The sequence below is a fragment of the Bos indicus x Bos taurus genome, chromosome 4 (assembly GCF_003369695.1).
Source record: "Bos indicus x Bos taurus breed Angus x Brahman F1 hybrid chromosome 4, Bos_hybrid_MaternalHap_v2.0, whole genome shotgun sequence".
NCBI classification, from domain to species: Eukaryota; Metazoa; Chordata; class Mammalia; order Artiodactyla; family Bovidae; genus Bos; species Bos indicus x Bos taurus.
This window is the reverse complement of record NC_040079.1, coordinates 59,515,150-59,538,781: the sequence shown is the minus strand read 5'-3', so window position 1 is coordinate 59,538,781 and position 23,632 is coordinate 59,515,150. Positions and strand designations below refer to the sequence as shown.

The 23,632-nt window shown below is 40.2% G+C and overlaps 1 protein-coding gene across 9 annotated transcripts in view; it reads left to right on the top strand.

The window, feature by feature from the left end:
• Positions 1–23,632, top strand: part of ELMO1 (engulfment and cell motility 1) — a 589,784-nt gene that overhangs the window by 297,958 nt on the left and 268,194 nt on the right. The gene's annotated exons all lie outside the window — the stretch shown is intronic.

The following is a 23,632-nucleotide window of genomic DNA, read 5'->3' as shown; positions in this document are numbered from 1 at the left end:
GGCACCTGGCTTCAGTAGTTGCTGCTTGTGGGTTCCAGAACACAGGCTCAACAGCTGTGGCGCACGAGGTTAGTTGCTCTGTGGCATGTGGAGTCTTCCAGACTAGGGATCGAGTCTACATCCTCTGCATTGGCAGGCCAATTCTTATCCACTGACCCACTAGCCAAGTCCCTGCAAAGAAGTTTTGTAGCGACTATGAAAGCAGGCTTCTCAGGTAGCACAGTAGTAAAAAATCCTCCTGCCAATGTAGGAGATGCAGGAGGACAAGGTTTTATCCCTGAATCAGGAAGATTCTCTGGAGTAGGAAATGGCAACCCACCCCAGTATTCTTGCCTGGAAAATTCCATGGACAGAAGAGCCTGGTGGCTTCAGTCTGTGGGGTTGCAAAGAGTCAGACACAACTCAGCACACACGCACACACATGAAAACAGATGTCCCACTGGCAGTAAAATAGAGACAATGAAAATTGTCATTTCAGCAGCTAATTATAGATTTTGGTCTATGAGCTGAGTGGTCTCTTCTGAAATATAAAGGTGGGCTCTTGGGTTTTTAATAAGTTTACATTTTGATAAAATTTGTTTTTTTTTTATGGTAAATTTCCTATCTAAATGCAGTTATTCACTTATTATTTATATCTTTCATTCAGTAAGCATGTATTCTCTACCTGAATATATAGTCTCACTTTTCACTTTGCCAGTCAGATTTATGGCTGAGGTTTTTAAAAAGAATTCTAATGTACACACACACGCATACCCGTTCCTTCTTTGCCCTTGATACACTCCACCACCCTTCAGCTACTGTTTTCCCTCCCTGTTGTCTCCTTGCGCCATGTTCTAACTCACCTGCCCCTGACTTTACAACACTTGGCACCCGTCACTTTCCAGAAACTGTTCTCCTGCTACATGAAGAGCCCTCACCTCCTCCTTTGTCTCATTTGCCCTCCCATTGACACTGGGCACTGTTTCCATTGGCTGGTTCTCCCTTTTTTGCCTGCAGCCTATGGTGTCTGTCTTGGTTCTCTCCTTGGCTGTTTTAGTCTCTCTGATGGGTTTCTCTGCTTATCAAATGCGCATGATCCTCATGGCCCAGTCTGTGGAGCACTTTCCTTTCAGGCACTCAGGCTGCGTGCGTTTACTGAGTAACTATCAAATAGCCTGCAGTGAATGAGGAGACAGCAAGTCCCCAAGGAGCAAGTCACTCATGAGTCCTGTCCTTGAGGATTTTACTGTCTACAGATGGCAAGTATGGGGAGCTGGGGGAAGAGATAAATACCAGCACTTTCCAAGCCACTCAGTGGATTTTGATTGGGTATGAGTGATACTGGGGACACAGAGGAGCATCACAAACATAGACGTCAGGTAAGGAGGACTTCCTGGAAGAAGTGGCATAACACTTAGACCTGTTGGGTAGTACTAGTTATCAGGTGAGGGGAAAAGGGTGTGAGAAAGTACTCTAAATGGAGGGAAATATGCAAACAGAGGCATAAAGATGTGCACTTTATTTAAGGAACCGCAAATAGCACAGAATGGTTAAGGCAGGGAGTGGCAGATATGATCATGGCTTGGGAGATAATTGTGGGCTGGTTCGTTAGGCATCCTTCATGTAGTATTAAGTTGTTTAGGCCTTAACCCAAAGGCGGTGAAGAATTTCTGCACTATTTTAAGGAAAAAGAATGAGAGTCGATTTTAGAAAAATCATTCTCCTGCCAGAAAAGAAACGTGAGAAATCAATACTAGTGGTGAAAATGAAATTGGGGAAATTATAGAGAAACGATGGTCACCTGATTGAGGGTAGTAGCCATGGCATTGGGGAGAAGCAGTTTGAATGAATTATTTTGGAGCTGAGATAAATTTGATTCCCTCCAAGGAAGAGAGAAATACTGGCTTGAGTGGATGGACAATGGTGTCATAGATGAAATAGATCTGCACACTGTGAGGGGATAGTCCTTTGGAGACATCCAGACCCTATACGTACATGGGGCATCTGTCCAGGTCTTCGTTTCTAATAGACAGTGAGCCCAAACCTATATAGATACCACATTCTATGCGTTCTCCATTCTAAACTTTCTCTTTTCCTCTCATCTGTTCTCCCTTTTTTCTATTCATGTAGATTGTTACAATATTATCTTAATAATCCCTGCTAAAGCCTGCACTCTTTGAACCCACCTTCCAGGCTAGCTGCTAGAAAGATTTTTCTAACCACAGTTCAGAACACTTTGGGAACCACCCCTGGCCCACAACTCTACCTCTGGCACCTGGCACATAGTGGATTTTAATGATTGCTTGCTAGTTGAGTAGTTTCTTTAGTTTTATTTCGATCGTCTCTTGCCAGTGATCAATTCATTTTTATCATCTGGGAATCATGGTCTTTGGTTCTCTTAACAATCATATAAAGGTATATTTTTGCAACATGAATTTATTGATGGGCAGTCTGGTTTTTCATGTATTGTTTGAATAAACTTGGTAACCATGTATTAATGAAAGCAGCAGACATAATTGAATTAACCCACACTTGGACGGGCACAGAACACAAGGAGAAATTGCAAATCTGAGCATCCCACTGTGCCCAGAGTAAAATCTGAAGACATAGCATGATTTCAGACTTTGAGTCTTATTTACTGTGGGCATAATTGCTTTTTTTTTTTTCTGGAAATGCTTCATTCCCAGAGCCCCCCATCCCACTCCCACCCAAGGCTCTCTGTGTGAGGTGGAGGGTGGGGCTTGGCTCACTCCCGTGATTCTGCTGTCGCTCAGAGACGGATAACTGAGCGTGTCGTGTGTGGTTTCATCTTGCTTTTGCTTTCACTCCCTGGAATGGCAATTCTTAGTACCTTGGAAGAAAGAAGCTTAGTGACTCCATTGGAAATAAAACCTTGGGTCTTAGAACATATATTCTTGCTGTATTTAATTATTCACTGGAAACCACTGAGACCAAATGACTTGTTTTCTTTTGGTTCAAGACTCAGACTGGCTATTGTGGGAGCCAAGATTTAGCCACAAAGCAGGAGGAAGAAACTAAGGATTCCCAACACACAATGGTCAGGTCTGGGGAGGAACTGGGACTGGAAAAAAATACCTGAGAAAAATGCTAAACTAAAGACGTCATTTCAGGATGGAAGTAATTCTTTATGGTGATACTTGTCTTCCGCTGATTGTTCAGAGAAAATAAGTACCTAGTACAGGTTGGGTGACATAAGATGCGCTCCATATATTTAGCTCAATCTTCAAGAAAAGCTTGTGAGACAGATGTGTTATCACATAGATTCAGGTCCTAGAACTTACAGGAGTACTAAGAGCTCCACTAGGTCAAACAGCCAGGAGACCAGCTGACTTTGAACTTCGGCTTTGGCTTCCAAATCTTAGGCTCTTTGCATTCTACAGCCTCCTTTCTCAGGGCTTGGATTGTGATGAATGCAACAGGTCTGTTTTTCCTGACATGATGGGTAAAGGGACAGACTCAGAGGAATGCTTAAAGACACGGGAAGTTGATGGGACCATCAAACAAGTGTTTATATTCAGTTCTGATTTTCCTAAATCTAGCATGATCAGAAGGTTGTTCCTAAAAGGAAGAGAGGTGGCAACTTCTTCCATTTTATTACAGACTTTATATAAATATCATAGTGTCTTTATTAGATTGTAAATCCTTTGAAAACCGAGGCTGTCTTTTTCCTATGTATTGTCATATTACCACATATTTGATTGCTACTTACATCATGCTATTTAAAGGGGTAATCGAGCCTGGTGAAGGGATCACTACAAAGCTTTCCAGATTGCAGATGTGGTCATTAGCTTCAGACTAGTGACAGGAGAAGTGACAAGCAGAAGAATTTCAGAAGGTTCAAAACTTCTTGGCATTATAGCCAAACAGAAGCATGCTGTTCATTAATCCTAGACACTAAAAAAGTCAGATAAGCTATTTAAATATGTTGCAATAACAGCCAAAAGTGTGCAAATGAGATGTTTCTGTTATTGCTTATATCTTTCTCAGAGGGAGACATATTCACACTGAAAATAAAAAACGGTTCATTTTTTCAGATGCTGCTGCTGCTAAGTTGCTTCAGTTGTGTCTGACTCTGTGTGACCCCATAGATGGCAGCCCACCAGGCTCCGCCGTTCCTGGGATTCTCCAGGCAAGAACACGAGTGGGTTGCCATTTCCTTCTCCAAGGCATGAAAGTGAAAAGTGAAAGTGAAGTCGCTCAGTCGTGTCCGACTCTTAGCTACCCCATGGACGTAGCCCACCAGGCTCCTCCATCTATGGGGTTTTCCAGGCAAGAGTACTGGAGTGGGGTGCCATTGCCTTCTCTGTTCTCAGATACTAAAAAGCATCAAACCAAAGAGAGGGGCTTCCCAGGTGGTGCTAGTGGTAAAGAACGCGCCTGTCAATGCAGCAGACATAAGAGACACCGGTTCAATTCCAAGTTCGAGAAGACTCCCTGGGGGAGAGCATGGCAACTCACTCCAGTATTCTTGCCTGGAGAATCCCATGGACAGAGGAGCTGGCAGGCTCCTCTGTAGGGTCGCAAAGAGTCAGACACAACTGAAGCAATTGCACACAGGCAAAGGAAGAGAAATCTCTTTCAATATTCACATTCAACATCAACTCACTCAGGTTGATGCTGTCATTATTTCCATTTTGTGGATGGGGAAACTGATACACAGGATTACACACAGCTAAGGAAGAGGAGAGTGAAAAAGTTGGCTTAAAGCTCAACATTCAGAAAACTAAGATCATAGCATCTGGCCCCATCACTTCATGGGAAATACATGGGCAAACAGTGGAAACAGTGTCAGACTTTATTTTTTGGGGCTCCAAAGTCACTGCAGATTGTGACTGCAGCCATGAAATTAAAAGACACTTACTCCTTGGAAGGAAAGTTATGACCAACCTAGATAGCATATTCAAAAGCAGAGACATTACTTTGCCAACAAAGGTCCATCTAGTCAAGCCTATGGTTTTTCCAGTGGTCATGTATGGATGTAAGAGTTGGACTATGAAGAAAGCTGAGTGCCAAAGAATTGATGTTTTGAACTGTGGTGTTGGAGAAGACTCTTGAGAGTCCCTTGGACTGCAAGGAGATCCAACCAGTCCATTCTAAAAGAGATCAGTCCTGGGTGTTCACTGGAAGGACTGATGCTAAAGCTGAAACTCCAGTACTTTGGCCACCTCATGCGAAGAGTTGATTCATTGGAAAAGACTCTGATGCTGGGAAGGATTGGGGGAGGGAGGAGAAGGGGACGACAGAGGATGAGATGGCTGGATGGCATCACCGACTCAATGGACATGGGTGTGGGTGAACTCCGGGAGATGGTGATGGACAGGGAGGCCTGGCGTGCTGCAGTTCATGGGGTCACAGAGAGTCGGACACGACTGAGTGACTGAACTGAACTGAACTGAAGTAAGTGCTTGTGCTAGAGCTGAGTTTAACACTGAAGTTTGCTTCCATGCTTCATGTCCATACCCTGTGCCTTTTAGGGGTTCGTAGATTCATATAGAGGTTGCAACTGACTGTGTGGACTGTGGGAAATCAAGTAAGTTCTAAGGATGTATTTTGCTCACCTTACACAGTATTTTTAATGAAGAGAGAATTTAAATTGCCTGTGGCAGGGCCTGCACTCTCTCCAAAAGAATTGCGAGCTCCAGGACTCCCTATTACATTCTGTCTGGCTGCTTTATGAAGTCTAGTTGGCTGCCTGCAGCCTCAGGGACCTGACGTAGTAGCCATGATATTAGCGACCTTTGTGAAGTTCTGGGTGCATTGTCATCACACAGTGGATGCTCAACGTCTCTTACTTGACTTTTTCTTTTCCTGGTGCATAAAGTTATACTTGGTTCACTGTCCTGTCTCCTGGGGGCTTCGTATTTCTGCGCTGAATGTTGTCTTTCACCTTGTTGTCAGCTCCTGGAGAGCAGATGCTTCATCCTGTATTCGGTATTTGTTCTCTTGCTGAGAATAAAGGACTTTAATTTTAACCTCCCAAGAGTAGAGGAAAAGATTAGGCATGGTTCTCAAATTCTCTGGTTGTAAATATTAAAGAAAAAAAGGCATCAGATATTATTATAAATACATGAGTCCAGTGTCTGGGGGCTTTCCGCACAGTCAGCCCTCGGTGCTGTGTGTCAGACCACGCAATGGAATTCTCGCTGCCCGCAGCCTGCACATAAAGGGGCACAGAAACTGAGTATCCCTCATGCACTAACGGGGTGCTGATGGAGGCAATGGTGAGCCTTTAAAATAAATCAAGGAACTTTTAACATTTCAAGGGGAAAATTGGCAGTTTCCCAAGTGGCATAATTACAAGACAGTGTGTAATGTGTAATTAAACTTAACTATGAAGTAAATGATTGGAATAAAGCTTGGTGGCACATCATTTTTTTTTTTCTTCCCCTAGTGCTGACAGATCCCTCCCTCCCCTTGTCCCTGAAATGGCTTTACAGCAGCAATTGCCCCTAATTTTTTTATTTTTTTAATGAAATTATATGTTGCCAGTTAAACACAGAGTTTTCATGTAAAGGAACCTTTTTTATTAGAGTGATATTTTCCTTCTAGGTGATCTGGGGCACAGAATCCATAGGATAACAAGGACCTCAAGGCAAAGCCTTGCTGGGACTTTAATCTTTGTCTAATTATTCATTTAAATACTTTATTCTTTACTTTTTATTTTGACTCTTTCTTTGACCAAGTTCTGCAGCCTGAAGGCTTGTTTTTGTGTACATTTTTTCCATGTTTTAAAAATAGTGGCATTAATTTCATTGATTGTGAATAACCAAGCTGTTCCTGCCAAACAATCAGGACCCCTTGAGAGTGTGAATATATGTGATTAGATTTACTAATTGCACTGGAAAGCAGAATTTCTGACTTCCAAAGCCAATGATTTGAATGGAATACTTCAGGCCTCAGGATGAGATCATTGTTCAGCAGGAGCTTGGTTTTATCTCAGACAACCCATCATCTTAGGAATGAAGGCTGGTTCCACATCCGTGAACAATTGCTAGATATAGCAGTGCATGTGCCCTGAGTTCTCACCGTCTGAGTTCTTTTGGTACCTACTTCAGTAACTGGAATCTGAAGCAGGTCTAAACCTGGTAGTTACATGTTTTATTTTCCTCTGCACCAGCCCAAGCTGGGTATTAGGTTTAGAACTTTTTACTTAGCTGTATCTAAAGGGTTTTTGTTGTTGTTGTTTTTAAACTGTAAAACATAGTGGGATTTTAAAACATGTGGATGGATTGCTTGATTAAAAAAAAAAATGTAACCAACCAATAGAAGGAACTCTATGCAGTTGACACAGTACAGACTAGGCCTAGTGAACTGCAAGGTTAGAAACTGCAGGCAGCCTCATGTGTGGGTGACGCTGTGCTCATGAGGGTATCAGCTAAACCCTTAGTCAACAGGGGCTGTCCTGGGTCCATCCTTAGACCCAGCCGTGTCTTCTCATTCTTTCTCACATCCGTTCTTTCTCAGTCCACATTGTCCATTGTTTGTCTCATTATTCTAGTTAAACAAATACATTTTTATTGAGTACCTGCTCTGTGACAGGTTGTCTCCTTTCTGCTGTCATCAGCTAAGTTCCCCTTTTAATTATGCACTTTCTACCTTCATTGTGGAGGGCTTAGTAGCTGCTGTGCTGGGGGTATGGTGTGGCCTCTCCTCTTTCTGCTGTAGTTGCTGTGCCACTCTCTAAAGTTCCAAGAGCTGCTATTCACTTTTGCCTGTCCCTTTAAGAGGTGAAAAGTTTCTGGGAATCCCCTCTCTTCTGTGTATCTAAGTGGAAAGTGTTATAGGACTCTTTAGCTCTTTAAGTTATTTTTAAATAATGGATGTTATTTTTAAATCAGTTTTAGGTTTACAGAAAAATTAAGCAGAAAGTACACAGAGCTCCCATGTATTACCCCCTCAGTCCCTCTCCCACACATGGTTTCTCATGTTATTAACATCTTGCATTAATGTGGACTTTGTTGGATTTAATGAAGCCAATATCCTACAGTCTTGCCATAATTGACTATTAGTTCCAGGATTTTTTGTGTGTGTGTCCTTTGAAAGATTCTGGATAAATAATCATGTCATTTGTGCACCAACAGTTTTATTTCTTCTATCTCAATCTGTGTACTTTTCATATCCTTTTCTTATTTTATTGCATTAGCTAGGATTTCCAACAAGATGTTGAATAAGTCAGAAGGAATATCCAGCCTTAATCCTGATGTTAGGGGGAAAGAGTTAAGTTTTTTACCATTAAAGATGTTGTTAGCTGTAGAGTCTTTATAGATGTTCTTTATCAAGTTGATGAAGTTCCCCTTGGTTATTAGTTTGCTAGGACTGCCATAACAAAACACACGGTGGCTCAGACAATAGAAATATATCCTTTAACAATTCTGGAGGCTGAAGGTCTGAGGTCGAGGCCAGTGGGTTGGTTCCTCTTGAGGCCTCTTTCCTTGGCTTGCAGACAGGTGCCTTCTTACTGTGGCTTCCTGTGGCCATTCTGCTGTGTACTCACATCCCTGGCGTCTCTCTTCTTCTTATAAGTATCTCAGTTTATTGAATTTGAACCCCATGCTAATGGCCTCATTTTCTTGCTGCTTTAAAAGCTTTATCTCCCAATATAATCACATTTTGGAAGACCAAGGGTTAGACCTTTAACATACACACTGGGGGAGGGGGAGATACTGTTCAGTTCATAGCATTCTGTCTACTTTCTACATTCCAGGTACACATTCCAATCTCTGGGTCTGGTATAGGCAGACCTCATTTTATTGCTCTTTGCAGATATTGGTGGCATTATTTTTTTAACTAATTGAATGTTTGAGGCAACCCTCTGTCAAACAAGTCTATCAATATTTTTCTAATAGCATCTGTTCCTTTTGTGTCTCTTTGGTAATTCTTGTAATACTTCAGACTTTACAAGCTTTTTCATCATTATCATATTTTATAATATATAATATGTGATCAGTCATCTTAGATGTTACTATTGTAATAGTTTAGGGTTGCATGAACCATGCCTGTATAAAATGACAAACTTCAGCAATAAATGTTATATGTTTCCTGACTGCTCTGCCAACAGACTATTGCCCATCTCTCTCCCTTTCCTTGGATGTCCCTACCTGAGACCCAATAGATTGATGTTAGGCCAGTTAATAACCCTACAATGGACTGTAAATGTTCAGGAGAAAGGAAGTGTTACATGTTTCTTAGTTTAAATCAAAAGCTAAAAATAATTAAGCTTAGTTAGGAAGGTATATTGAAAGATGGTGTTGTTCAGTTGCATATCTGACTCTTTGTGACCCCATGAACTGCAACATGCCAGGCTTCCCTGTCCTTCACTATCTCCCACAGTTTGCTCAGATTCATGTTCATTGAATCTGTGATACTATCTAACCATCTCATCTTCTGCTGCCCTCTTCTCCTTTTGCATTCAATCTTTCCCAGCATCAGGGTCTTTTCAAATGAGTAGGCTCTTCACATTCAGGTGGCCAAAGTATTGGAACTTCAGCTTCAGCATCAGTCCTTCCAATGAATATTCAGGGTTGATTTCCTATAGAACTGACTGGCTTGATCTCCTTGTAGTCCAAGGGACTCTCAAGAGTCTTCTCCAGCACCACTATTCAAAGGCAGATAGGCCAAAATCTGTGCCTCTTGAACCAGTTAGTCAAGTTGTGAATGCAGAGAAAAAATTTTGAAGGAAATTAAAGGTGCTACTCACATTAACACATGGATCATAACAAAGCTAGACAGACTTATTGCTGATATTGGCAAAGTTTTAGTGGTCTGGATAGAAGATCAAACCAGCCACAACATTCCCTTTAAGACAAAGACTAATTCAGAGCAAGGCTCTAACTTTCTTCAATTCTGTAGAGGCTGAGAGACGTGAGGAAGCTGCAGAAGAAAGGTTTGAAACAAGCAAAAGTTGATTCACGAGGTTTAAGGAAAGAAGTCATCTCCATCAAAATGCAAGGGTAAGCAGCAAGTGCTGATGTAGAAACTGCTGCAAGTTATCCAGAAGATCTAGCTAAGATAGTGAATGAAGGTGACTATACCAAACAAGAGATTTTTGATGAAGACAAAATAGGCTTCTGTTGGAAGAAGATGCCATCTAGGACTTTCATAGCTAGAGAGGGGAAGTCAAGTTTCAAAGAACTCTCTTGTTAGGTGCTAATGCAGCTGGTGACTTGATGAAAATGCTCATTTACCATTCTGAAAATCCGAGGGCCCTGAAGAATTAGTAATACTAAGTCTACTCTGCCTGTACTCTATCAGTGGAACAACAAAGCCTGTATTGCAGCTTGTTTACAGCATGATTTCCTGAATATTTTAAGCTTGTGTTGACACCTGCTGCCCAGAAAAGAAAATTGCATTTCAAAATATTACTGGTCATTGACAGTTAACCTAAGAGCTGTGGTGGAGAGTAATGTTTTCATGCCTGATAACATATCATCCATTCTGCAGCCCATGGATTAAGGAGTAATTTCCATTTTCAAGTCTTATTATTTAAGAAATACATTACATGAGGCTACAGTTGCCATAGACAGTGACTCCTCTGTTGTTATCTCTAAATTGAAATTTTTCTGGAAAGGATTTGCCATTCTGGATGCCATAAGGAAATTTTGTGATTCATGGGAAGAGGTCAAAATATCAACATTGACAGGAGTTTGGAAGAAGCTGATTCCAATTCTCATGAATGACTTTCAGGAGTTCAAGAGTTCAGTGGAGGAAGTAACAACAAATGTGGTGGAAATAGGAAGAGAACTAGAATTAGAAGTGGAGTCTGAAGATGTGGCTGAATTGCTGCAATCTCATAATAAACCTTTAAGAGACAAAATCCTTATGGATGAGCAAAGAAAGTGGCTTAAGGTGCAATCCTTTGCTGGTGAAGATGCTGTGAAGGTTGCTGAAATGACAACAAAGGGTTTAGAATATCATACAAACTTAGTTAATAAAGCAGTGGCATGGTTTGAGAGAACTGACTCCAAGTTTGAAAAAAGTTCTACTGTGGGTAAATGCTATCAAACAGCATTGCATGCTACAGAAGAATTATTCATAAAAGGAGGAGTCAATCAATGGGGTCAACTTCATTGTTGTTTTAAGAAATTGCCACAGCTACCCCAGCCATCAGTACCACCACACTGGTTAGTCAGCACTCATCAATATCTAGGCAAGAACCCCAACAGCAAAAAGATAATGACTCGCTGAAGGCTCAGTTGCTGGTCAACATTTGTTAGCAATCAAGTATTTTTTTTTTAATTAAGATATGATTGTTTTTTTAGACACATTGTTTTTTTAGACACAATGCTATTGCACACTTAATAGACTACAGTATAGTGTAAACGTAACTTTCATATGCACTGGAAAATCAAAAGTTTGTGTGACTAGCTTTGTTTTGATATTTGCTTCATTGCAGTGGTTTGGAAGCAAATCTTTAATATCTGTGAGGGTTGTCTGCACTTGCTGCTTCCTCTCCAGGGAATCTGCTCCCCTTTTAGGGGTACCTTTGCTCTCACTTCCCCTACATTCAGGGTGGCCTCGTCTCACCACCAAATATAAGATTGTAATTTCATCTTTTTTTCCCCATCCACCTTCCCTCCTTTGTTTTACTCCAAGTGTAATGCTGTTTACGTACTCTCCAGCACTTATCTGTTAAGTGGGTGTCTGAATCGAGTGGGTGCTTGTGTTCTGCCTCCTGGCCAGATCACCAGTCACCCCAAGGTAAGAAGCCACAGAGATGGGTTTTTATCTGGAATATGCTAACTGCAGCTGCCCTTCTGTCCTTTGTCCATTCTGGAATAGAAACCAAATTAGCAGTTATACAGGTATGCCCCAAAATGGCCTTGCCTCAGATATGCTGATGCTTATACTTGGGTGAATCACTGCTGACTTTCATTTTTAAATTGTATTCATGTGACTTCAGTCCAGCCAGTATCAGCAGCCTGACTACCAAATCAGAAAGCATTTTGTGTTGGTATAATAGAATTTAGATGGTAGTGTTCCTGAATGTCCCATTGTCTTCAGTAAAAATAGCTTTCCCCTTAGGAACTGTGCAATACACCTGGTACACTCAGAAGTATTTGACATTGTCAGGTAGCTTTATTTTTGATCTCAATTTTATCAATTTTTCCTTTGTCTTGAGGAAAAAGACTAAGACTCCAAAATTTAGGATAAATCATAGACAATATTTTTCTTGTATTTGATAAAGTAGCTGAAGCACTATTAGTAACAGATATAACAGCCTTAACAGCTTAATTTCTCTCTGACTTATCGAATGCTATTCTGTAAATAAATACAAGGGTCCTTATACTTGGAGGCTTTTAGAAGACACAGATACATGTCATTCATACCTGTCCCTAAACTTGTGATTACCAAGATCAGGGAAGTCAGTCTGGCGCACTTTCATTTCTTGAATGGTGATGTTTCTGTGCCACAGGGCTCTTGCACATGCCATTCCCACTGTCTCAGCTCCACTTTTCTCTGCCCATACTTCCTTGCCCACGTAACTCTCATTCTTTAGTACTTCATCCTCAAGGCTCCTCTTTTATTGATTTTCTTTCTTTGTTACTTCCTATAGAGCACTGACTCAATTTGGAATTCTATAATTACATGTTTTATTATTTAATTGTCATTTCTCTCAAATAAGACAATTTTGAGCAGGGACCTTTTTCCCCTAGGAACCTATTGTCAGCAAAGCTGAGGAACTGACAAAAGGTGATTCTGAGCAGGAAGAGAGAGGCCCTGAGTGATATGAGACTTTGTTTGTACTAGAATGCCTTAGAAGTGGAAAGAGGAAGAATGAAGCTTCTCTGAATCCAGAATTTTCTTAATTGAATTTAGTGATTTGTACCTGGGCTTCCCTGGTGGTTCAGATGGTAAAGAATTTGCCTGCAATGCAGGAGACCTGGGTTCAATCCCTGGGTTAGGAAGATCCCCCGGAGAAGAAATGGCAACCTACTCCAGGATTCTTGCCTGGAGTGGAGGAACCTGGTGGGCTATAGTCCATGGGATCGCAAAGAGTAGGACAAAACTGAGCGTACTTACATAGGAATTCTTCCCTTGAGAGCCTATAGGGGAACCACCACCCCCCGCCCCCACTCTCATCACCATCCCATCCCATGAAAGGTGCAGCTTTATAGGACTCAGGAGTGGCTGCTGCCATGGGTGGGGAGGCAGCCTGGAGCTGTGGGGTAATTGGGACAGGTTGGTGCTTACTAATCACTTCCTTTTCCTGCTGGGAAAAATGTCAAGGACATATAGATTTTCCTTTTCCATCCTAGGTTCAGATGGGTCCTATGAATTATTTTTTAAGACTATATTTTTTTTTAGTGCAGTTTAAGGCTCATAGAAAAATTGAGGGGATGGTACAATGATGTCCCATGCATACCCTGCCCCCACACATGCACAGCCGCCCCCACTAACGACATCCATGTTTGAGTGGTACTTGTTCCAGTTGATGAACCTGCACTGATGCATCGTGATCACTCAAAGTCCATAGTTTTCATTACAGTTCATGCTTGTTGTACATTCTGTGGGTCTGGATAAATGTATAGAGACATGTATCCATCACTATGGTATTATATAGAGTATTTTCACTGCCTTAAACATTATCTGTGTTTTGCCTCTCTTTCCCCTCACTGCCCTCATCCTCCCCTGGCAAGAATTGATCTTTTTACTATTGCCATAGTTTTATCTTTCCTAGAATGTCATGTAATTGAAATCGTGAAAATCATGACTTTATCAGATTGGCTCCTCTCACTTAGTAATATGCATTTAAGTTTCTTTCATGGCTTTTCATGTCTTGATAGCTCATTTCTTTTCAGCAGTGAATAGTATTCTGTCATCTGGATATATTGCAGTTCATTTATCCCTTCACCTACTCTAAGACATCTCAGTTGCTTCCAAGTTTTGCCAATTAAGAACAAAGCTGCAGTAAACATCTATGGATAGGTTTTTGTATGAAGATAAGTTTCCAGCTCCTTCAGATAAATATCAAAGAATGTGGTCATTGGACAGAATAATATGAGTATGTTTAGTTTTATTTTTTTTTTTTTTTTTTTTTTTTATTTATTTTATTTTATTTTATTTTTTAAATTTTATTTTATTTTTAAACTTTACATAATTGTATTAGTTTTGCCAAATATCAAAATGAATCCACCACAGGTATACATGTGTTCCCCATCCTGAACCCTCCTCCCTCCACCCTCCCCATACCATCCCTCTGGGTCGTCCCAGTGCACTAGCCCCAAGCATCCAGTATCGTGCATCGAACCTGGACTGGCAACTCGTTTCTTACATGATATTTTACATGTTACAATGTCATTCTCCCAAATCTTCCCACCCTCTCCCTCTCCCACAGAGTCCATAAGACTGTACTATACATCAGTGTCTCTTTTGCTGTCTCGTACACAGGGTTATTGTTACCATCTTTCTAAATTCCATATATATGCGTTAGAATACTGTATTTATGTTTTTCCTTCTGGCTTACTTCACTCTGTATAATAGGCTCCAGTTTCATCCACCTCATTAGAATTGATTCAAATGTATTCTTTTTAATGGCTGAGTAATACTCCATTGTGCATATGTACCACAGCTTTCTTATCCATTCATCTGCTGATGGACATCTAGGTTGCTTCCATGTCTTGGCTATTATAAACAGTGCTGCGATGAACATTGGGGTACACGTGTCTCTTTCCCTTCTGGTTTCCTCAGTGTGTATGCCCAGCAGTGGGGTTGCTGGATCATAAGGCAGTTCTATTTCCAGTTTTTTAAGGAATCTCCACACTGTTCTCCATAGTGGCTGTACTAGTTTGCATTCCCACCAACAGTGTAAGAGGGTTCCCTTTTCTCCACACCCTCTCCAGCATTTATTATTTGTAGACTTTTGGATCGCAGCCATTCTGACTGGTGTGAAATGGTACCTCATAGTGGTTTTGATTTGCATTTCTCTGATAATGAGTGATGTTGAGCATCTTTTCATGTGTTTGTTAGCCATCTGTATGTCTTTTTTGGAGAAATGTCTATTTAGTTCTTTGGCCCATTTTTTGATTGGGTCGTTTATTTTTCTGGAGTTGAGCTGTAGGAGTTGCTTGTATATTTTTGAGATTAGTTGTTTGTCGGTTGCTTCATTTGCTATTATTTTCTCCCATTCTGAAGGCTGTCTTTTCACCTTGCTAATAGTTTCCTTTGATGTGTAGAAGCTTTTAAGGTTAATTAGGTCCCATTTGTTTATTTTTGCTTTTATTTCCAATATTCTGGGAGGTGGGTCATAGAGGATCCTGCTGTGATGTATGTCGGAGAGTGTTTTGCCTATGTTCTCCTCTAGGAGTTTTATAGTTTCTGGTCTTACGTTTAGATCTTTAATCCATTTTGAGTTTATTTTTGTGTATGGTGTTAGAAAGTGGTCCAGTTTCATTCTTTTACAAGTGGTTGACCAGATTTCCCAGCACCACTTGTTAAAGAGATTGTCTTTAATCCATTGTATATTCTTGCCTCCTTTGTCGAAGATAAGGTGTCCATATGTGCGTGGATTTATCTCTGGGCTTTCTATTTTATTCCATTGATCAATATTTCTGTCTTTGTGCCAGTACCATACTGTCTTGATAACTGTGGCTTTGTAGTAGAGCCTGAAGTCAGGTAGGTTGATTCCTCCAGTTCCATTCTTCTTTCTCAAGATTGCTTTGGCTAATCGAGGTTTTTTGTATTTCCATACAAATTGTGAAATTATTTGTTCTAGCTCTGTGAAGAATACTGTTGGTAGCTTGATAGGGATTGCGTTGAATCTATAAATTGCTTTGGGTAGTATACTCATTTTCACTATATTGATTCTTCCAATCCATGAACATGGTATATTTCTCCATCTATTAGTGTCCTCTTTGATTTCTTTCACCAGTGTTTTATAGTTTTCTATATATAGGTCTTTAGTTTCTTTAGGTAGATATATTCCTAAGTATTTTATTCTTTCCGTTGCAGTGGTGAATGGAATTGTTTCCTTAATTTCTCTTTCTGTTTTCTCATTATTAGTGTATAGGAATGCAAGGGATTTCTGTGTGTTGATTTTATATCCTGCAACTTTACTGTAGTCATTGATTATTTCTAGTAATTTTCTGGTGGACTCTTTAGGGTTTTCTATGTAGAGGATCATGTCATCTGCAAATAGTGAGAGTTTTACTTCTTCTTTTCCAATTTGGATTCCTTTTATTTCTTTTTCTGCTCTGATTGCTGTGGCCAAAACTTCCAAAACTATGTTGAATAGTAATGGTGAAAGTGGGCACCCTTGTCTTGTTCCTGACTTTAGAGGAAATGCTTTCAATTTTTCACCATTGAGGATAATGTTTGCAGTGGGTTTGTCATATATAGCTTTTATTATGTTGAGGTATGTTCCTTCTATTCCTGCTTTCTGGAGAGTTTTTATCATAAATGGATGTTGAATTTTGTCAAAGGCTTTCTCTGCATCTATTGAGATAATCATATGGTTTTTATTTTTCAATTTGTTAATGTGGTGTATTACATTGATTGATTTGCGGATATTGAAGAATCCTTGCATCCCTGGGATAAAGCCCACTTGATCATGGTGTATGATCTTTTTAATGTGTTGTTGGATTCTGATTGCTAGAATTTTGTTAAGGATTTTTGCATCTATGTTCATCAGTGATATTGGCCTGTAGTTTTCTTTTTTTGTGGGATCTTTGTCAGGTTTTGGTATTAGGGTGATGGTGGCCTCATAGAATGAGTTTGGAAGTTTACCTTCCTCTGCAATTTTCTGGAAGAGTTTGAGCAGGATAGGTGTTAGCTCTTCTCTAAATTTTTGGTAGAATTCAGCTGTGAAGCCGTCTGGACCAGGGCTTTTGTTTGCTGGAAGATTTTTGATTACAGTTTCAATTTCCATGCTTGTGATGGGTCTGTTAAGATTTTCTATTTCTTCCTGGTCCAGTTTTGGAAAGTTGTACTTTTCTAAGAATTTGTCCATTTCTTCCACGTTGTCCATTTTATTGGCATATAATTGTTGATAGTAGTCTCTTATGATCCTTTGTATTTCTGTGTTGTCTGTTGTGATCTCTCCATTTTCGTTTCTAATTTTGTTGATTTGATTTTTCTCCCTTTGTTTCTTGATGAGTCTGGCTAATGGTTTGTCAATTTTATTTATCCTTTCAAAGAACCAGCTTTTGGTTTTGTTGATTTTTGCTATGGTCTCTTTTGTTTCTTTTGCATTTATTTCTGCTCTAATTTTTAAGATTTCTTTCCTTCTACTAACCCTGGGGTTCTTCATTTCTTCCTTTTCTAGTTGCTTTAGGTGTAGAGTTAGGTTATTTATTTGACTTTTTTCTTGTTTCTTGAGGTGTGCCTGTATTGCTATGAACTTTCCCCTTAGGACTGCTTTTACCGTGTCCCACAGGTTTTGGGTTGTTGTGTTTTCATTTTCATTCGTTTCTATGCAAATTTTGATTTCTTTTTTGATTTCTTCTGTGATTTGTTGGTTATTCAGCAGCGTGTTGTTCAGCCTCCATATGTTGGAATTTTTAATAGTTTTTCTCCTGTAATTGAGATCTAATCTTACTGCATTGTGGTCAGAAAAAATGCTTGGAATGATTTCTATCTTTTTGAATTTACCAAGGCTAGCTTTATGGCCCAGGATGTGATCTATCCTGGAGAAGGTTCCATGTGCGCTTGAGAAAAAGGTGAAATTCATTGTTTTGGGATGAAATGTCCTATAGATATCAATTAGGTCTAACTGGTCTATTGTATCGTTTAAAGTTTGTGTTTCCTTGTTAATTTTCTGTTTAGTTGATCTATCCATAGGTGTAAGTGGGGTATTAAAGTCTCCCACTATTATTGTGTTATTGTTAATTTCTCCTTTCATACTTGTTAGCATTTGTCTTACGTACTGTGGTGCTCCCGTGTTGGGTGCATATATATTTATAATTGTTATATCTTCTTCTTGGATTGATCCTTTGATCATTATGTAGTGACCTTCTTTGTCTCTTTTCACAGCCTTTGTTTTAAAGTCTATTTTATCTGATATGAGTATTGCTACTCCTGCTTTCTTTTGGTCCCTATTTGCATGGAAAATCTTTTTCCAGCCCTTCACTTTCAGTCTGTATGTGTCCCCTGTTTTGAGGTGGGTCTCTTGTAGACAACATATGTAGGGGTCTTGTTTTTGTATCCATTCAGCCAGTCTTTGTCTTTTGGTTGGGGCATTCAACCCATTTACGTTTAAGGTAATTACTGATAAGTATGATCCCGTTGCCATTTACTTTATTGTTTTGGGTTCGAGTTTATACACCGTTTTTGTGTTTCCTGTCTAGAGAATATCCTTTAGTATTTGTTGGAGAGCTGGTTTGGTGGTGCAGAATTCTCTCAGCTTTTGCTTGTCTGAAAAGCTTTTGATTTCTCCTTCATACTTGAATGAGATCCTTGCTGGGTACAATAATCTGGGCTGTAGGTTATTTTCTTTCATCATTTTAAGTATGTCTTGCCATTCCCTCCTGGCTTGAAGAGTTTCTATTGAAAGATCAGCTGTTATCCTTATGGGAATTCCCTTGTGTGTTATTTGTTGTTTTTCCCTTGCTGCTTTTAATATTTGTTCTTTGTGTTTGATCTTTGTTAATTTGATTAATATGTGTCTTGGGGTGCTTCTCCTTGGGTTTATCCTGTTTGGTACTCTCTGGGTTTCTTGGACTTGGGTGATTATTTCCTTCCCCATTTTAGGGAAGTTTTCCACTATTATCTCCTCAAGTATTTTCTCATGGTCTTTCTTTTTGTCTTCTTCTTCTGGAACCCCTATGATTTGAATGTTGTAGCGTTTAATATTGTCCTGGAGGTCTCTGAGATTGTCCTCATTTCTTTTAATTCGTTTTTCTTTTATCCTCTCTGATTCATTTATTTCTACCATTCTATCTTCTAATTCACTAATCCTGTCTTCTGCCTCTGTTATTCTACTATTTGTTGCCTCCAGAGTGTTTTTAATTTCACTTATTGCATTATTCATTATATACTGACTCTTTTTTATTTCTTCTAGGTCCTTGTTAAACCTTTCTTGCATCTTCTCAATCCTTGTCTCCAGGCTATTTATCTGTGATTCCATTTTAGTTTCAAGATTTTGGATCAATTTCACTATCATTATTCGGAATTCTTTATCAGGTAGATTCCCTATCTCTTCCTCTTTTGTTTGGTTTGGTGGGCATTTATCCTGTTCCTTTATCTGCTGAGTATTCCTCTGTCTCTTCATCTTGTTTAAATTGCTGAGTTTGGGGTGTCCTTTCTGTATTCTGGCAGTTTGTGGAGTTCTCTTTATTGTGGTGTTTCCTCGCTATGTGTGGGTTTGTACAGGTGGCTTGTCAAGGTTTCCTGGTTAGGGAAGCTTGTGTCGGTGTTCTGGTGGGTGGAGCTGTATTTCTTCTCTCTGGAGTGCAATGAAATGTCCAGTAATGAGTTATGAGATGTCTATAGTTTTGGGGTGACTTTGGGCAGCCTGTATCTTGAAGCTCAGGGCTGTGTTCCTTTGTTGCTGGAGAATTTGCTTGGTATGTCTTGCCCTGGAACTTATTGGCCCTTGTGTGGTGCTTGGTTTCAGTGTCGGTATGGAGGCATTTGATGAGCTCCTGTGAATGAATGTTCCTGGAGTCAGGAGTTCCCTGGAGTCAGGGTTTGGACTTAAGTCTCCTGCTTCCGATTATCGGTCTTATTTTTACAGTAGTTTCAAAACTTCTCCTTCTATACAGCACCATTGATAAAACATCTACATTAAAGATGATAAGTTTCTCTACAGTGAGGGTCACTCAGAGAGGTTCACAGGGTTACATGGAGAAGAGAAGAGGGAGGAGGGAGTTAGAGGTGACCCAAATGAGATGAGGTGAATCAATAGTGGAGAGAGTGGGCTAGCCAGTAGTCACTTCCTTATGTGCACTCCACAACTGGACCACTCAGAGATGTTCACGGGGTTATACAGAGAAGAGAAGAAGGAGGAAGGTAACAGAGGTGGCCAGAGGGATAAAAGGGGGGAATGAAAAGGAGGGAGACAGATCCAGCCAGTAATCAGTTCCCTAAGTGTTCTCCACCGTCTGGAACACACAGAAATTCACAGAGTTGGGTAGAGTAGAGAGGGGTTAGGGAGGAGACACAGGCGACCTGGTGGAGAAAAAGGAGGGTCCAAAGGGAGAGAGAGCAGTCAAGCCAGTAATCTCACTCCCTAGTGAAAAATGGGTCCTGAAGATTGGGTCCTTAAAGGTACAAAATTGGTAACAAATACATAAAAGCAAAAATTAAAAATCTAGAGTAGAGTTTGGAATTTCAAAAATACGATGTTAAAGAAAAGAAGAAGGAAAAGAAAGAGAGAAAGAACGAACAAACAAAAGCAAACAAGGTCGCGAAAATTATAAAGAAAGTACAGGTACAAAATTGATAACTAATACCAGAAAGCGAAAATTAAAAATCTAGAGTAGAGTTTGGAATTTCAAAAATACGATGTTAAAGAAAAGAAGAAGGAAAAGAAAGAGAGAAAAAACGAAAAAACAAAAACAAACAAGGTCGTGAAAATTGTAAAGAAAGTACAGGTACAAAATTGATAACTAATACCAGAAAGCAAAAATTAAAAATCTAGAGTAGAGTTTGGAATTTCAAAAATACAATGTTAAAAAAAAAAAAAAAAAAAGAAGAAGAAGAAGAAAAATAAAGAGAGAAAACAAACAAACAAATACGAACAATGTCACAAAAATTATAAAGAAAATACAGGTACAAAATTGATATCAAATACCAAAAAGCATAAATTAAAAATCTAGAGTAAAGTTTGGAATTTCAGATATACAATATTATATAAAAGAAGAAGAGAAAGAAACAGAGAAGAAGAAAAAAAAAAAGTCACAGAAATTATATAAAAAAAAAACTATAGGTACAAAATTGATAACATATACCAAAAAGCGAAAATTAAAAATCTAGAGTAGAGTTTGGAATTTCAAAAATACAATGTTAAAGAAAAGAAGAAAAAAACAAAAACAAACAAACAAAAAAGACAAGGTCAAAAAATTATAAAATATATATATATGAAGTTTGCTGAAGAAGAAAAAAATAGGGTCTTTTTTTTTTTTTTTTTGCAAAGTAATAGGTTATAAAAGTGAAAATTAAAGGAACAATAGAGGACTTAAAATTTTTTTTTTAATTAAAAAAAAAAGAATGATCGTAAAAATAATAAAAATATATCTAGGACTTTTTTGTTTTTGTTTTTTTTTGTGGGTGTTGTGGGTTCAGTTCATTTTTGGCTAGTTTCTTGGTCAGATTTATATTTCTCAAGATCTATAGGCCCCTTCCTATGTAGTCCGTAGTATCCACAGGGTTTTGATCTATTGCCTATAGCTTCCAAGGCGTTTCCCTCTGTTATATCTTCTTCTGTTTGCTAGTCTCTTCAGTATCTGGTTTCCGCCCTGACTCAAAGGGCACGGTGGAGGACACTTTTTTTTTTTTTTTTTTTTTTAGGCTTACTTGTTCAGTCGCGCTGTGGGGAGGGAGGGAGGGATGCTGCAAACAAATAACACTGGCGTGGGCTCGCAGTGCCTCAGCCACCCTGGGTCTGCCCCTGCTCACGGCGCGTGTAGCCTCCCTGTCCACACTGCTCGGACTCTAGGTTGTTCCGCCGGCAACAATCCGAGGCTGGCCCTGGGCTGCATGCACCTCCCAGGTCCAAGCCGCTCAGGTTCAGGCACTCGGGTAGTCCTCAGAGGCGCAGACTCAGTTGGGCCTGCGTTTTGTGCTCTTCCCAGGTCCGAGCGCCAATTTGCTCTTCCCAGGCGAGCGCCAATGCTGCGACTTATCGCCTCCCCGCCACTCGGTTATCTGGATGTAAATCCGGCGCACCTTCTCAGGCAGATGTTGACCGTCCAGACCCCCAAGAAGTTTTAGTTAGCAAAGAAGCCTGCTTACAATTTTATAGATAATGTCTCTCTGGGGCTGCGATTGCCCCCTTCCGGCTCTGGCTGCCTGTCACCGGAGGGGGAAGGTCTGCAGCCGGCTATCTCTGTTCAGTCCTTTGTTCCGTGCGCGGGCCTGGAGGTCTTAGGTTAGGGCTGGCTTTTCGCGTGGTAGGTATCCCACAGTCTGGTTTGCTAGCCCAAATTATTTCGCTCAGATAGCGCTCAGGGTATTCAGGCCAGATTCTTACTCTCAGCGATGCAGCCCACGCCGCGCCTCCCTGCCCAGCCCCGGTTTGCTAATGGCGGATGCAGGCGTCTGCGCTGCTTCTCTGCTGGGGGAGTTACCGTAGGGCTCGCAATCTGCGAGTTTTAAATTGTTTATTTATTTTTTTCTCCCTGTTATGTTGCCCTCTGTGCTTCCAAAGCTCCGCACAGATTCGGCAGTGAGAAGGTTTCCTGATGTTTGGAAACTTCTCTCTTTTTAAGATTCCCTTCCCGGGACGGAACTCCGTCCCTCCCTCTTTTGTCTCTTTTTTTTTGTTTTTAATATTTTTTCCTACCTCCTTTCGAAGAGTTGGGTTGCTTTTCTGGGTGCCTGATGTCCTCTGCCGGCATTCAGAAGTTGTTTTGTGGAATTTACTCCACGTTTAAATGCTCTTTTGATGAATTTGTGGGAGAGAAAGTGTTCTCCCCGTCCTACTCCTCCGCCATCTTGGCTCCTCCTAGTTTTATTTTAAAAATCACTAAACGGTCTTTCACAGTGCCTGTACCATTTTGCATTTTCACTAGCAGTGTATAAGAGTTCCTATTGCTCCATATCCTCACTAGCATTTGGTTTTGTCAGTATTCTGGATTTTGGTGGTGAAATGATTTTAATGGTAATTCTCTCCCATTGCCTTGGGGAGTATAAAGAGATACAAGCTTCTTGGATGGTGGTTTATATCAGTAAATATATTTTAAGCAAACAAGCTCTTTTGACTTAATTCCTTTTCTAGTAATGGACTTGAAGTGAAAAGTTAGTGAAAGTGTTAATCGCTCAGTCGTGTCCGACTCATTGCAACTCCATGTACCGTAGCCTGCCAGGTTCCTCTGTCTGTGGGATTTCTCAGGCAAGAATATTGAAGGTGATTGCCATTCTCTTCTCCAAGGGATCTTCCCCACCCAGGGATCAAACCCGTGCCTCCTGCATTGCGGGAAGATTCTTTACCATCTGAACCATCAGGAAAACCCTACAGGAAATAATTTTATAAGTAAGCAAAACAATTGCTGTGCAAGATGTTTATCATTAGCTTCAAATAACATGCAGTTTAGAGGACCTTTGGTTAGCAGGAGGTGTCTGCACACGAGTATGAGTAAAGGAACAGAATTTGGCACCCATGTAAATGCAAATACAGCCAGGCAGCTGCATTTCTTTGCCTTGGCAGCTTTAAGTGCATTAAGATTTGTGTCATTTTTTTTTTTAAAGAAAGGATTTTGAAATGAAGGAAAAAATAGTCTTTTGGGGGCTATAACAACTGGGAGGTCATTTATCTCCCTAATACTTACACTCTTAACACTGTCATGTAAGCTGATTGGAAACAAGAGCAGCCACCTTCTCTTTGGTCCCCACATGTACCTCAGGTGGCACAAGAGGAGCTTGGTTCATTCCAAAGGGCAGTTTGGGGCTGGTCAAGGTTGCTTCCTGGGAAAATCACAAGCATTCATTGCTTTAGCCTGCAACACTGTCTTCCCCTCTCCACCTATATCTTCAGCGA